Here is a 17,763-nt window from a genome sequence, read left to right on the forward strand (position 1 = left end):
GTTGTAATTGATAGGTACTTATCTAAAATTTTATTTATATCAAAACATGCATACAGTTAGTCATACTTACAAACTAAACACACACAAGTTACTAACTAAACATTGCTGCCGCTCCTAGACGCTTCCGGTGCAAAAGTGCCCATAATACTCGCGGCATTGCCGCGCTGGATGGCTATGGATAGCCTTTGCACCAGAAACGACTCGGAGCGGGGGTCCTCCCCCTTCTGCCTAAGTCGACGGCCTATGTCGCGTCGATAGTCAGAAACACCAATGGTTTCGGTTAAATTAAATACTACCAAATAATTGGAGATATAAATATTCCTCAGGTAGCTACTTATTTAAAAACTACTAACTACAAATTGAAAGTAACCTACTTACTTACCAAAAACCGTCTATTCTGTAGCACATCAGGCACAGCAAGTCTCATCAATAGCTATTTGATTGTCAAAACTGATTTCACAATCACGGCCGTGCGAAGAAACAAAACCGGCACAATCTATCCGCGATAGAGATGGGCCCTCGGGACGGAGGGGGCAGTTAGGGGGCTCATCAATCTGCGGCCTTCTTGTCGATATACTCGTACAAGCACACACGCTGGCCCACCAGATGTGACCTACCAACAAAATGACGCACTGTTACGTAAGACAAATTGACAACTGTTTTCATTATCAAATATGGTTTTAAAACGTAGAGTATGATCCTCGGCGTTAGTATCTCAATTTAAATACTCCACCAGTCACTGGTGAGACTGAGATCATATCTTGAGAATGCCTCAGTAGCATGGAATCCATATATACTATTAAATTTACATTGATAAAATAGAGATGGTGCAGAAGAAATTCCACCTTGTTCTTACGCTGATCTTTTGGTCAAGTATAATACATTATTATGTTTAACTGTAAATTCATATAGTTTTTGTAGTTAAAATAGTGTTTTAGTACATGTTAGGTACTAGGTTTAAATTCTAATACCTATCACTTCAGTCATCAGTATCACTCAGTAAGATATGATTAAGGAAACATCATAATCTATGTTGTAGTAGTTGAGTAGTTGCGTATATTTCTGTCTATATTGTTCTTTACTTGTATGCTTCTGTTTTCTCTCCTTGTAATAAAAATAAACTTGTATTACCTATTTTGAGAAATATGTACAAAACAACTTTACATTCAAAGATATAATCGACGTCAATTAAGGTACAATTCGCGTTTCAATTAAGGTACCTAACTATAACTAATGGTAAAGTAACAAATAATACTCGTAGTACTAGTCATTGGCACCTATTTGTGCAAGAAAGTCACCACTACTCCGTTTCTTCGAGGAGTTTAATTTTTACTTAGTAGTAGTAAGTACCTACAATAAAAGATATTTCTAAGCAAAGCAACAGTATTACAGTCATGTCTTAATTAAGCATTAAAAATAGCAATTTATTAATTTTGCGTTTAATCTAAATTCGTATTGAGTACTCATTGAATAGACCTCAGAATTTCAAAGCAGAGATTCTTTGCCGCAAATTTATTAATTAAAAATGAGTAAGTTATCTCGGAGCGACACCTAGCGGCCTTTTGTGTAGCCACCTTTTCACCGTCAAAACTCATTTCAATTAATTTTAGTAGAAATAAGTTAATGATGTGCCCTTTAAAAGCAAGATATCATTAACACCCGAAGGGGGAGGAGGCCAAAGATTACAACGAAGGCAACTTATATATATGTATAGCTGTAGATTTCTACAGCTAATACTACTTTTACTAATTATTACTGTTTGTTTACCATTACCACTTCGGTAAGTAAGAGGTTTTATATTTTGCAATTTTTTTAAATACTTACCGGGACCGAGTGCCGGCTTTACATAAATATGTAACATAGTACTTAATGTGTTTCTACAACAGTAGAAATCTGTCCGGTACATAACGTAAGAACAATGAAATTAGGTACCTATTGATTTGATGGAATATCTTCTACCTGGAAAATATTCCATCAAACCGATAATTTCATTGATTAATTACCTGCGTACAAAGGAACTTTGAATGGCTGAACGGAACCTTTATTTCTAAATGCGCGTGTTGTAAATTCTTAAATTGAGATTGAATCACATATGTTTATATTTAACAGGAAAAAAGAAATATGATTTTCTTTCGCTTGATTTGACGTTTTTAGCTACTTTTTACTTTTTCTTAAGATATATGGCATCATTGTGTATGAAAATATAGTACTTATGTCAAGCAAAGTATGTCACTAGCAATGTACAGCAAAGTGAAGTAGGGCAACACTCAAAGAGCAGTATTGCGCTAAGAAAAGCAGCAATGTAGATCAAACCAACATGTGTAATTATCATAACATAACATCAAATTTTACAAATACTTACGATCCTCGAGCATGATTGTACATTGTAGGCACCTTGAATTTGCTTAAGTTCATGCACAATCTTATTTAAGAGACATCAGATTTAAGGTTATTAACATAGAGTTATATATTTGACAGAGGGAATGTCACTTAAGACAAACTGTGACACTGCAATGGCGGACGGTTTGAAAGTGTGCGCGTAGACGAGTGATACCATGTAACACAAATTCTCCCCTAATGGTGAAACAATTATTTTCAATATCGTCCTTGTTTTCAAATATTAAAGTAGGACAGTTTTACGTTAGACAATAAAAAAGTGTGTATCTAACTGATTTTATAGGTCTTGAAAATGCGCATTGTTGCACAATTACTTTGTGCAAATATTATTTTCAATACCTAATGATATTTAACTTGTAACATATCTGGTTAAAACAAAAAATAAATATAAGGTAAATGTACTAGTGCTCGACATGTTAATGCCCAATAGATGACACCTTGCTGTCACCTCTATTGACAATGACTTCAGTTTCAAGATGACATGTACTGGACTGGGACCGCGTCGAGCACCATGAGTATGTTTACTTTACATAACAAATAAACGTTAACTATCAAACATTATTCATGTAAATGTCTTTAATCTCCTTATTATTAGGAAATTACCATACCGACCTAGTTTGAAATGCAAAATCAATAATTTAGCTATTTACCTAAATATCCTAAATGATCTCTTATATACTTCGAGCAACACCGGCTTCCGACACATCGGAAGGGAGGGGCCCAAGCGATATCTCACCGTACAAATCTTTCTGCCATTTTTCGCGGGGGGAAAGGTGCACACTGTCGCACTTCTCACACACTTACATACAAAATCCAATCTGTAATGACGACACAAATACATAGAAAATGACACACGTCAAAGACAAATCTTGCAAACCTCGATCTCTTTTTGTGTACGGACGAGTGACAAGTGTCACAACACGCACACTAACACATTTTCGTTGAAGTATGTTATTGTATTCTGAGAGACGAGAAGTCGGATTTGTCGCTCGACCGATCCGCAATTTGTACTGAGCGAGCAAAATCGATAAATCCAACAATTACATGAGACTAAAATATAATAATTGTGTTTGAATGTAATTAAACGTATGATATGTAAAAAAAAATATTACATGTGAAATGTAACACTTTCTTTTTGTAAATTTGATGTCCCCGACCACTTTTTATAACAAAAAACCGAGCAAACAGGCATTTTTGTGCAGCAGTGTTCACGCGCGCGTCTGGACTCGGTCTAGTGAAAAATCCAAGTGCAACTAGTTTTATTACCCGCGCTAGATTAGATTGACGCGCTAATCTTGTACCTCGGCAGAGGGGAAATAGTGCGAATGCCGCCTCCCTTCCGTGTTGCTCGAAGCTTATAAACATAATAAGAAGGGCATCAATTACCCTACTTTCGGGAAATTACCCTATTCAACTTACTGGTCACACACCTGTTTCGCATTTATAAACAATGAAATATGGAGATTTTATGTACTATACCGTGAGAATTGATAAAATTAGCTATGAAAAGTTATTCCGTCAATTTTTTTCTTTCGATCGGTACAATTCTTGCAGGATTTAACTACGCATGCCGGCATATTTTACATTTTTCTTGGACAAATTTACTTCACTGACGTTTCGATCCGTCTGACGGCACATTGGTGGATGAGGGCGTTGAGATAACTGTCAATGTGTGTGTGTCACGCGTAAATACTAGGAAATTGGTGGATGATGGAATCACAGTTTTTGTTTTAGCAAAACTACGTCCGTAGGTTATTAATTTAGCTTTTAAATGAACAAATTTATTACATAATTTAAATAATACATAAACTAAGAATAAAACTAACTAAAAACTAAACTTAAATATAAATATAAACTAAATAAGTATAAGAAAAATTGCCTACTGCCGTCCCGGGCTGCCCCCGACGCAAAGGTGCCCATCACGCTCGCTGCGTTGCTGCGTTGGACTGCGATGGACAACCTTTGCATCAGGAAAAACCCGGAGCGGGGGTCAAGGCCTCTTTCAAGCAGGCGACGACCCAGCTCCCGGAGGAAGGACATACCCTCAGCGCACCAGCAGCCTGAGGTCTCGACAGCGAGGGGGACGAATAAGTACCCGCTTAGCGCCGAGTATTTAGCTTTTTTAAGGGACGCCGCACATAGGGGTAAATTCACGATCTACGGGGCCAAAATTATTTTTGCGGGTTTTTGTATTTTTTAACGTTTTACGAAGTTGAAACAACTGTTTCATGATATTTTTTTTAATTTATAGGGTATTTTTTTCAAAATTCTACTGATATGTAAAATTTCGACATCTGCACAAAAGAGGAAAAAATTAAAAATATAGTAAAATGTGTATAATAATTTATTACTGAAATAAAACCAGTTGCCATATTAAGCTACAGTCTCTGCTATGATGTTTTCTTCTTCGCTTCCGGAAGAGCACTCTGGGTTCGGATCGGCAGGCAATAGCAATTCTATCGTCTCTGGCGGGAAAGTACTGTGCTTTCGTTTTTTTTACTTTTCTCCTGCAGCTCAGTAAGGGGTCGGAACTCAAAAGTAAGCGATTTAAAATATCCGTGTTGCAGCTTTCTTTCGTAAACTTCCTTGCGAAATCAAGTCGATAAGATCGGAAATGCTTGTTACGCGCTTCTGCAGCTTCTTCAGTGAGCTGTCCAATGGGTAGTAACGCATTTTTTTATAATAACAGCACCATGGACTAGTATCTTATGCATCGTGGGCGTCATGGGATGCCATCCGTATAATTTGATATATAGTTCTCCTGTTTCCTTTGCGTAACTGTCGTATTTTTCAGAGTCAATTTTGTGGCAGCTTGATATCGTCTCTAAAATTACTTTTAATCTATATATCAGCTCGTAACTGATTCCAGTTATATCTGATGCTAATTTTGGATCATCAAAAAACCTTCTGCTGGTGTTTCCATCATTCGTGTTGCCGAAATTTGCCTTTGGCATATCTACAAACAACGGACTTTCAGCAACGGGAATCGCGAAAGAGCCTTCTAGCCAAGAATTATTGTTTTTTATGAATCTGTCTTTTTTATACTGAGCTTTACTCCATCTAGTCTTAAATTCTGACTTGAAATAAGCAAAATTGCTTTTAAATAATTCTATTTGCTCATTAGTGCAGCCTTCATGAGAAAAAGGTTGATCTCTTAAGGAACACAGTTTTTCTTCCAATGTAGGTAAATTTTTACTTTTGAAGAGATAAAATATGTGTTTTCTAGTCACGATCTTCATTTCTGACGTATTTGGTACATCTAAAACAAATAAACATGTCGATTAAACTCAATACAAAAAAAAGTTTATTTTTGAGTAAAATGGCGGATTATTTTTAAAGTATAAAAATTATGATTTGGCGGAAGCATGCGGAAAGTCTTTTTTTAAATTATAATAACCAAAACAATAGACTATAACATGTCGTTAACAATTCTGCTCGATCTCACCCTATTGTATTACTTATTAACGAGTGAAGTTTATTTTTTGCGAAAAATGACGCTCAAAAACAGTCTCTCTTTCAGAGCATTAACCTAGCCTCAAAAACAAATAAATAAAGCATATTTTTATTTTTGCTTATAAATTACTAACCTGCTGTTTCAGAATCCATGATTTTTTTCACTCTTGATCTCTTAAAAACAATAAACCACACCGTCAAAGTTTTGCTTTTCTAAGAGCGCCGAGAACAAGTAACATACACGAAGTGACACGATCAAATTCCGACTGACGTGAAACGAATTAGAAAGTGCATACGAGGGTGGGAGGGGTTGTTATCTAGCCTCTAAAGGGTCCTCTACCGCAGGTAGCTGTTATCGCAGAGGTATTTATTGTTTTGATAAATCGACTTTTGGCCGCGTAGATCGTGAATTTACCCCTTAGTGCGCCGCGTGCTCAGCAGCCTCTCCTGCCGACCGCATTGCCGTTAATATATTGGTATTTTTTTTATTCGTAATAATGGCTTCTCTGCTACCAGGGCACTTTGCCAATGTCAAGTACATATATTAGAGATTATATAACAGTCGTCGATATTCAATCATCCGTCGAGGCCTTCACGATGCACTGGAGGATAGCTGGAGCAGCAGTACAAAGCATAATGGCGGCCGAGACCACAAACCGCCGAATGATGTCTAAAGAATTAGTTATTCGCATTTCCAGAAGAATTCTTCATTAACTGCACCCATTGCGCTTGCCATTCACTGCATAATACCCTATCAAAATTATACATTAAACAGCAGAATGCAAATAATAAATAAAAATGTCTGGAACACGATCCGCCATGTTCCGTGGATCATTCGAAAGTCCATATTGGTATTTAATGGTGACAGCAGAAATGGCTGTCATTCACGATTGACATTCCACAGATAAAATATAGATGACACGCGATTTTGGAACGAGGAGGCAAACTGACATTTTATCACGCCAGGTGGCTGCTCCATAGTGCAGTTGCTGTCACTGTCAAATCCCATACATTTTTTCAAATAAATTTTAACATTCTCCTTTTCTCTAAAATTCTCCAATATTCTGCAACAAATTGTGGAAATATAGGACCCCCCCTTTCCCCAAGGACCCGATATGCATAAATCGGTGAGAAAAAGCTTTGAGTATCAAAAACTAAGGCAAATGACAAATACCGTTATTATAGGCTGCATTTTAAGGAAGATAAATATTTTGGAAAGAGTAAATACACAGGTAAGCTAAGTTTTAATGAAGTAGTACATAATTTAGGGCATAATGGCTTGGCCACACATGCTGTACTCCAAACGCATCACGAGTTTGTGTACCTATCTGATGTGTCGAGGGCGGGCGTATATGAAACGCCTTCTTGTACATCCAAGTGATCCAGGTATACACCAAAGTTTTGTTTTCGATCGAACACTTGTTACACTTGTAATATAAGAGGAAAAACTGCACGTGAACCTTCGAAAATTTAAATAAACGGTAAAATACACTAGATAACCTCAAATATATTAAGTGATTATCCTTGTATCAAATCAGCCTTTTTCCACCAACTGTAGCATTTCTCCGTGGAAGCTCGGTTTGCAGTTCCCGTACAGTCATAAATGAATACATTTTTCTTGATAAATCGCAAGTATTAGTAAAAAATTCGCAACCATACGCTTGTCACAAATCGTAAACAATGACGGGTTGCTGGGGCGACATCTGTCCTAACCTTTCAGTGTGCCTCCGCATCAAAGAATATAATACTCACTAGGAGAAGAACGGTAACTCCATACAAAAAAATGACCCCAACCGTTTATACGTTTATACTAGTGGCGCCGTCGTTGTGTACCAATGGAACTAAAGTTGACAACCGGTTTAGCCTGGCGGGTATTGGTAGGTAGTAATTCTGTTGATAAACATATTTGTTATCTTCATATCACGAAATATATGAAAGATGCAAATATTACCCCTTGTTTGTGGTCATTATCAATTGATTTCAATAAAAGGCATATTTGTGACGTCCCACGGTCAAAGGTACCTTATGGCGGGTATGGAGTTATGCATACCCCAGTAATCTACAATAGATAAGCTATCGATAACATAAAAGATCAACCTTCTAGGTTGCGTAGTTACAGAGATATGATTTTTTGAAAATAATGTTGTGAAATGAGCAACTTTACGATAGAGAAGTTTTAAGTTTAGCCGCCTAAAAAACTATGTTCCTGAAGTAAGTTACATAGTTGACTACAAATAATAATACCTCCTATATCTGAGATTTAAAAAATATTGCGACTTGTTCTGTAATGCAAATAGAAACTTTTGATATCGACTGATTTATGTGTATACTAACCAATCTCTTGAAAATAAAGTTTTATTTCATTTTCACGATTGATTGCAATGAGCTCTCAAGATTTAAATTTTATCTATTAGAAAACGACACTGACAGACAGTTTAAGCAAAAAACAATACCGATTTAGAGGTGAAAATGTATTTTCTGACTTTTTCATATAAAATCACTAAATTGAATATTTTTACTTTTAATGTGACACACAATCAATTTTTCTGAGCACATATGAAAGAAATTCTGACATTCAAATGAAATAAATCCTAAAACCCCAACTAAATACTATATTTAACCCCTTATGCCACTTTAAACTTACATAACAATAACAGTATTTGCTCCATACATTTACGAAAAGGTACCTTATGGAAATAAATCTAATAATACATCACTACAAAATATCAATCATATTACAGTTTATCTTTTATGAATAAAAAATATTAATTTACATTAAACTGCCCCAAATTTAATTAGTTCTTCGTCATAATAATCTTAAAAAAGACCAATAATTTGTATGTAATGAAAAGGTACCTTGTGATTAAGTTACATGATGAGGCATGATGATGATGATGGAACAGTTAGGATAAACTAATAATATTTTGGGGTTAACCTGGTATAAATCGTCTATTTCTTATCAATAATATATTTCGGTTGCTATTGAAGATAAGCGGCATTGAGGTTCAATGACCTCAGATATTCCATAAGGTAATGCGTCGGGTATTGGCATTTTTCAGCAAACCAATGGCTGATTTACTGCATGCGACCAAACCAAATGAAGATTATTCTAGTTAAGAAAGACTTGACGAGAGTAACTTTGGTATAATAGCAGGCTACTTGGATTTGTGATGTCGGTCTATGTACGGTTATAATATTTGCGAGGCGCCCCAACCAGAACTGAAATTATCAAATTAGTTTTGCAGAATGCTAATACAGTTCTCTACCAAACTTCTTTTCCCGTATTGACTAGTTTTTTTGGGAATTTTCAATCTTTTTTCCATAAGGTACCTTTTCTACTAAACTCTGAGACGACATTACTAGGCTTATAACTAACTTATAACAAAAATAAAAACAGGTAAACAAACGTTACGCATTAAGGTTTCAGATCACACAATAAAAAAAAATTGAGCATTTTTTCACCTCTTTACAAAACATTTCATATCTCCGAAACTAGAAACCCTCATAAGGTACCTTTTCCCGTGGAACGTCACATTTATGTTTATAACATTTTATTATTTTATTTATTAAAAAAATGTTTTACTGTTAGAATGGTCAAAAGAGGTTTGGCGCCAGAGTACTGGCCGCATTTTGTATTCTGTAATTTCATATTAAATTGTATTTGAAAATACTATTCTATCAAGTGTCATGCTGTGTAACTGTCTGTGTTTTGCATAATAAATTAAAACGAATTTATTATTTAATATCTTTTTATTCACAAAGGGACTCTGCGTTACAAGTAGTGATAATATTATGTGTAATAATATCAGGTTAAGGGCCGTCGCGCAACCATAACTGCGTTATGCCCATGGTGTGAATAATTTAGAAGATAGTGTTGGCAAAATGAGTGAAAATGCAACTTCGAGTAGTAGCAACAGTGGAAATGCAACTTCGAGTAGTAGCATCAGTGGTTTGCCATCTATAGAAAAACTGGATGGTAATTCCAATTACGCAACATGGAAGTTTATGATGGAACTGTATTTGGTCCACGAGGATTTGTGGGAATACACGAGTGCTACTCCTGCAGCCACCGACGTTTCAGGTACGAAACGGGACCAAAGAGCGCGTGCAAAGATTTGTCTTATGGTCCGACCCCATTGTCTAGTGCATGTCCGTAAAGCAAAATCTGCTAAGGAAGCTTGGGAAGCATTAAAGAATGCATTTGAAGACAAAGGTCTGAACAATCGCTGCCGCCTATTGTCAAAGCTAGTGAGCTTGAGGCTGGAACAATTCTCGTCGGTTCGAGATTATGTGACATCTGTCATGGCGACGTCACAAGAGCTGTTAGATTTAGGGAAGGAGATTGATGATGAGCTACTAGCAGCTTTACTTCTTCAAGGCCTTACCCCAGAGTTTCAACCGATGAGGTTGGCCATAGAGAACAGCAACATTAGCTTAACTACCGATTATGTGAAAACCAAGCTGTTTCAAATGGAAGATACCTTCGCAGCAGGCTCCAGCGAGAAACAACCAACATCTGCGCTGCTAACAAAGAAGCATAAGGGCAAGAGTGCACCTAAATGGAAGACCAAAGGAAAGGTCAAATGCTTCATTTGTGAAGGACCTCATAAGGCACAGGAATGTCCAGAGAATCCGAAAACGAGGAAGGAGGCACTGCAAGCCTATGCGTTTGGTACAGCGATGAATCCACACGCAGATGACTGGATCATAGACTCGGGAGCGTCTTCAAATATGACTCATCGGAAATCTTGGTTCAAAAACTTAAAAGACTCTAAGAAACCCTTGAGAGTGACATGTGCAAATGGTAATGAGGTACTTGGCGAAAGTGAAGGTACGGTAGTTTGTGAATCTATAGATTTGACTATAAGCAATGTAACTTATGTCCCTGAATTAGCCTCTAATTTATTGAGTGTGAATGCTATCGCGAAAAAGGGACACGTGGTGGTATTTACTGAAAAAGGGTGTGACATCTTTAAGAGTGATGAATGCGAGATTAGAGGTAAGGCTGTAGTGAAAGGTGTGGAAGAACGAGGCATTTATAAAATAAAGTGCTGTTCACAGGGTTCTGCGCTTTCATCTGCAACTGCAAGTGACCAGCTGATGCAGTGGCATCGGAGGATGGGGCATCTTGGTATGAAAAACCTCAAATTACTCAGAGATAAGATGGCAACAGGGGTAAGTTTTCCTAACACTTTATCTAAACTTGAGTGTATACCCTGCATCATGGGAAAACAGACAAAACAACCCTTTATAAAAAAAAATAAAGCGACGCGAAGCACTGAGGTGCTAGGTCTGGTACATTCAGACGTCTGCGGACCTATGGAGGTTCCTTCAGTCAGTAAGGCCCGATATTTTTTAACGTTTATTGATGATTTCACTCGAAAAACTTTTGTATATTTTCTAAAACAAAAAAGTGAAGTGTTTGAAAAATTTATGGAGTTTAAAGAGTTTGCTGAGAATCAAAGTGGGAAGAAACTGAAGATCTTTCGCACAGATAACGGCACAGAGTTTGTCAATAAACAGATGGACAACTACTTGAAAAAGTTCGGGATACAGCATCAACTGACAGTTGACTACACGCCAGAACAAAATGGCGTCGCCGAGCGCGCAAACAGGACGATATGCGAAAAAGCAAGAAGCATGCTGCATGACTCCGGTTTGGCTAAACGTTTTTGGGCAGAAGCAGTCCGTCATGCCGTTTTCTTAAAAAACAGGTCACCAACGCTAGCGGTGAAGAATATGACACCTGAAGAAAAGTGGTCACGGCGGAAATGTGACCTCAGCAATGTGAAAATCTTCGGATGTAAAGCATTTATGCATATCCCTAAACAAAAAAGGAGAAAGTGGGATCCCAAAAGTAAAGAACTGATCTATATAGGCTTCTGTGACAACTCCAAAGCTTATAGATTAGTGAACCCCACTACAGGCGAACTGCATAAGGCAAGAGATGTGATATTCTTCGAAAATGAAATACATCATCAGCGTTCGGAAACAGATAAGCATCCGGAGGAGATACTTAATATGTCTGAAGAAAGTGTCAAGGCGACACCCCATCAGAACATCGTTGAACCTGAGAAAAGGCTAGAAACGTCACATGAGTGTGATGAAATAGAAATTCCCCTTGGAGTGGAAAATGAGGTTCCTAGAGTTCAAGGCAGTACACCTAGAGAGGATGTCGAAATTCCTAGAGTGGAGGACGTCATTCCTAGAGAGGAAAGACCGGAAAGTGGTATCAACAGTCCTAGAGTCGAACATGAGCCAAACATAGAATCTGATCTGGCTGAGTCGGACTGTGGATCATTTTTAAGTATCGATGAAGAACCTCAGGAGGAACAGGAACGGAGGTACCCCCTTCGAACAAGGAAACCAACTGAGTTTCCGGATTATGTACTGTATCAAGCCATAGAATCGGAACAGGAACCCAGAACGATTCGGGAAGCACTGTCAAGAGATGACAGCAAAGAGTGGAAAGTCGCCATTCAGGAGGAGTTGAATGCGATAAAGAAAAATAAGACATGGGTCTTAGTCAAACGACCAGAGCGATGCAACGTCGTTGATTCAAAGTGGATCTTTAAAATCAAAGACGAGGGGGAGGGAAGAAAAAGGTACAAGGCTCGGCTCGTGGCTCGTGGTTTCAGCCAGAGATATGGCATTGATTATGAGGAAACCTTCTCCCCGGTCGTTAGACACAGCTCGCTAAGGACGCTTCTGGCATTGGCAGCTGATTATCGCCTTCACATTGACCAGATGGATGTCAAAACGGCATTCCTAAATGGAGACTTATCTGAAACCGTGTATATGAAGCAACCAGAAGGTTTTGAAGAAGGGAGTTCGGACTACGTATGCTTACTCAAACGTTCCCTGTACGGGTTAAAACAAGCCCCTAGAGCATGGAACACGAAACTGAACAATGAGTTGCTACAATTAGGTTTTACGAGGTCTAAGAACGAACCGTGCGTTTATATAAAATCTAGTAACAAAAAGATTACTATACTCGCAGTGTATGTGGATGACATTCTTATCTTGTGGAATGATAAAAAGGAGCTGAACTCTGTCAAAACCGATCTCATGAAAAAGTTTGAGATGAAGGATCTTGGTCGTGCGAAATTTATCTTGGGAATTCGGATTACCCAAACTGATACTTCGATCAAAATCGACCAAGAGAGTTATGTGGATAAAATATTGAAAACCTTTGGTATGGTTGACTGCAAGATCGCATCAACGCCTGCAGTGCCTGGACAAAAGCTTGAGAAGCCAGGAGAAACACACAAAACTGATGAGGGCATACCATATCAGAATCTCATAGGGTCACTTATGTATCTGGCGGTCTGCACGAGGCCGGACATAGCACATACTGTGACTTATCTAAGCCAATTTAACACGTGCTATACTGACGAGCACTGGATCGCAGCGAAGCGAGTGCTTAGATACCTAAAGGGTACAAAGAGTCAAGGACTCAAGTACAAAAAGTCGGACAAGATGAAAGGCCTAGTCGGTTATGCGGATGCTAGCCATGCTACATCCTACGACAGGAAATCGTTTACTGGTTTGGTCTTCCTATGGAAAGGAGGAGCTGTTTGCTGGGAGAGCAAAAAACAGAAAACGTATGCCCTTTCAACTGCGGAAGCCGAGTATGTTGCCATCTCAGAAGCAGCCAGAGAGGCAATATTTATAAAACGATTTGTTGCTGAGATCACTGGAGAACGAGAAAAGCAGTTAACTATCTTCAGTGATAGCCAGTCAGCAGTTGCCATCGCGCAGAATCCTGTGCACCATCAACGCACAAAGCACATTGATGTGCGCCACCACTATGTGAGAGAAGCGGTTGAGAATGGGCATATCCAGTTAGTGTACTTGGAGACAGAACGAATGGTGGCGGACGTACTTACGAAAGCCTTATTGAAGGGTAAGTTTGTGTTGTGTGCAAGAGGCATGGGTCTAGACCTCTAGAGGTATGAAATTAAGGAGGAGTGTTAGAATGGTCAAAAGAGGTTTGGCGCCAGAGTACTGGCCGCATTTTGTATTCTGTAATTTCATATTAAATTGTATTTGAAAATACTATTCTATCAAGTGTCATGCTGTGTAACTGTCTGTGTTTTGCATAATAAATTAAAACGAATTTATTATTTAATATCTTTTTATTCACAAAGGGACTCTGCGTTACAAGTAGTGATAATATTATGTGTAATAATATCATTTACATATAGAAATATACACTGAAAATTAAACCCTGACAACTTAATAAAAAAATAGACATTAATAAAGCGCATTCACAAAGTTTTCAGTATAATACAAATAACTTTAGGCATGCCTTCCTATTACACTTTACACACACAGATACACTACACTTTACACACGGCATTTTACACAGATTTCCAACTTGTATTCATACATTTCTTCACGGTTGATTAATACGCTTTCCAGATGCGTTATGACGCGGTTCCTTCTGAACCCACTAAAACTATGAATTTCACTCAAATATGTATCTTCAACAGCCGTTGCTCCGCATTTAGCACATTTTCTATGTGCATTGCTGTAATCCATGTAGGTACAGACTTACAGAGTCTTAAGTGGTAGTACCGCTACGTTGTATTTATTATTTAAAGATTTAATAAATAAAATTTTCGTTATGAACTTTAACCACAGCGGTTGGACAGAGTCATTGACAAATATATTTTTTTATTATGGTGGGTAGACGTACCTACCCTCCATATATTTTATGAACATTGATAAAGACAGTTGGAAGCAAATATTCATTATAAAACTTAATCGCGTGTAGTTAAGTTTTAAGTGTTTTAAGTCCCGTTTTATGATTAATAATGTAAAAAATTCGTGAAAATGTAAATCTTAGTTGGGAGCAATGTTGCTGTAGAAAAATGTTTTTATTTTGATTACTTGCAACTTTTTCTAGGAGGCCAAAGCACACATAGAAGCTTCAGGCGCATACATGCGCAATTATTTGGGGACATAACTTTCTTAGGAAGTGAACAGGCCTTGCTCCGCATTATTCGAAAACAGTGTTGCTAACCTGCGATTTTTCAAATTTGTGTACAACACATACAATTTGTTCCAATCAGTGCGTTAATGCTAATATTTTCCCAAAAAATATTATACCTAAACTCATAAAAAAACAACGGGTTGCACTCCGGGAGTGCCGGCAGAAGTGAAAACTCAACGACATTGTAACTCAAAATATTAATAACTGCGCCATCTAGCGCAAAATGTCTGCAGCACTATGTATAATTGAGGTTAACGCCATCTAGCGTTATCTCGTCGCATTACTTGAAACCCCTAAGCACATCACTGTGAGTACTACAGTAATATGTATTAATACTAGTTTGAGGGAAACTCACTAGATGGCATTTAAATCAAACACAATGACATTGTCCGTCACACGTGACGTCACGCAAGCGCCCTGCGCCGCCTAAACGAAAAAGCAGGCTCTGGCATACATTTTCGCCGCGCGGTAGAAAGAGAGGGTTACGCCGTAAGCCTTACGCTGTCTCGAGTTTAACATTGTTTCCCCACCTCAAAAAGTGCACACCGCCGCTAAAGAAGTTTTCACTTCAAAAACTGGCACTGTCTATGGTTAGTTTAAAGTTGCACGTCAAGTTGTCAGATAGGTGTCAGTCAGTAGGTTGTGTTCGGGTTGTGGTATATTGTCGTCTATTAAATAATGCGCGAAAATATATGTAGATAAAATTATATCTACTTATTTGTATTTTAATAAAACATTGGCAAAATGGTTAACCGAAGAGGGTACAAGTACAGCGCCGTATTTTTCCATAAAAATACCTTACATTAATATTGCTTTTTAATGAGTGATGCTGATGAATAATCAAGGAAAAAAATTCAAGGTAACCAAGCGTGCATTTCAAGTATATTTATTTGAATAGATTAAGTAAAGTTATACTTCGGATACTTTTCATATTTTTGTATGGAAACTGAAATTCCCGTTTCCAAAATACAAATTCTTCATAAATTTCTGAGGACTTTCTCAACATCTAGGAAATTTTCCGCAACCTGCACCTCGAGCCAAAACTATGGGTCGTTTTTTTGAATGCTTTGCAAAATGGATTAAAACTACAACCAGTGTGTGTAACCTCTGATTATAGGTACTTTGTTTTAAAGGATCTTGAGGTCACGTTATACTAGGAAGTCACGGTAAAAACAAATTGTATTGTGAATTACGAGACCTGCCCCCTCCGCTGCTCTCACGGGACAATCATTAAGAAAAAATCGTGTTGATGGATTTAATTACAAAAAATAATTATACCAAAGAAAGTTACGTGAACAAACTTGGACGGAGTGGGTTCTTCGATTCCCCCTTAATCGGATTAATTTACTTTTAAAAAGCGGGGGGTGGTTGTTGTAATTAATGGAATGATAACATTATCCACCTTGCGGTCGGCCGCCTTTGGAAATGTTGGTAGGTTTGCTATTTTTATTATGAAATATATATACTTAGTCGGCCAACAAAAAAGTGGCCGGCCGCTTTGTCATAGTTCATTGAGAATTATTTGAAATAGAACACTTGCAATTCAACAAGGTATAGTTCTATGGCATGTACGAGATATTTTTGCTAATGACGTCGTGAAACAGTAATGTTAATCTGGTATATTCCATAAATATTTCGTCAAACTAAAAATTAAGAGCATTTGTAACACTTATGGTTACTCTTACCAGTCTTAAGTTCTTAAGCATGCGATAACTTAAGTCGAGAAATCCCGCGCGATGTGGAGTTCATAACAAGGAGCATGTTGGGACGCGCCTATATCATATGTGTATTGTTTTTGTTAAGCCAAGAAGTCGTTCAGAAACCCCACTCGAATCAAAACGAGCCAGTATCGGACTCGATGAGACGCGGTTTTTCCACTCGGTTACCGTCCGGTGATCTGTTGTGAACGCATCTCCAGCGACGCAGATCATATTGCGTGGAAGGGTTCGGTATTCGAACGCGCGAAACGTACGAGTCATCGCCGCTGATTTTTGCGGGTGCCGTGTGCCGTAACGGCATTTTCTTTGGCATGTCACGTCTGTATTTACAGGGGGATTAATTTGTTTGAAACGCGAGCGTTGTTAAAGTCGATGATTATTAATATTGTCAACATAAATGAGATAAAGTTTCCAGCTTATTATATGCATTTGAAAATAGACAAGACGGCGTATTCGAATGTATAAAATATATAATAAATAAGTGCGAGTAGTAAGATTGATGTGATAATATTATAACAATCTGAATATGCCTCGACTGACTCTATGCGCGACGCGATAAACATCTGCTACGCCGTAGCCTGTAGCGAGTTATTCTGGTATGTAGAGGAAAACGGGTCGTAGAACACACGCACCACGACACTTCAATATCAAATTACGTTAAGCTTTTAAATTTCGCATACGGCTCCTGGAGCAGGAAGGACGATCAAACTTCAAAAAATAAACGGCATTTTGGCCCCCTTTTAAAATAATTTCTAACTAGCCTCTTAACACTTCCACATGCAAATCTAAGGTGCCCTCATTTGTAAATCCTTCAAGAACTCCAAGCCGTTTAGAGTACAGGACCTGGCAAAATAAAACTCAAAAAACAACCCTACGTTGTTGATCGGGTAAACATATTCGTAGTGCGTTTACTGCCGTCTACTGGAATGCGTCTTCTCCTTAAACACGGCATATCAAAAAATGGCCATCCCTAAAACCCAAAATGGGCAAATAAATGAATCACAAATGCAATTCAACCCTAAATTGGCCGCGGAGGGAGTTCGCGAGTTGCTGTCTCATGTACAGACCATTCTTTATTTTGTCTATTCGGCGCGCGTCATGGGACCGGTTGCACAAACATATCTTTTTAAATGTTTTTACCCTATTCTTTACGATGTATTCGGATGCTGGAAATAAGATTGTATGACTGGACATAAA

The sequence above is a fragment of the Cydia splendana genome, chromosome 1 (assembly GCF_910591565.1).
Source record: "Cydia splendana chromosome 1, ilCydSple1.2, whole genome shotgun sequence".
Lineage (NCBI taxonomy): Eukaryota > Metazoa > Arthropoda > Insecta > Lepidoptera > Tortricidae > Cydia > Cydia splendana.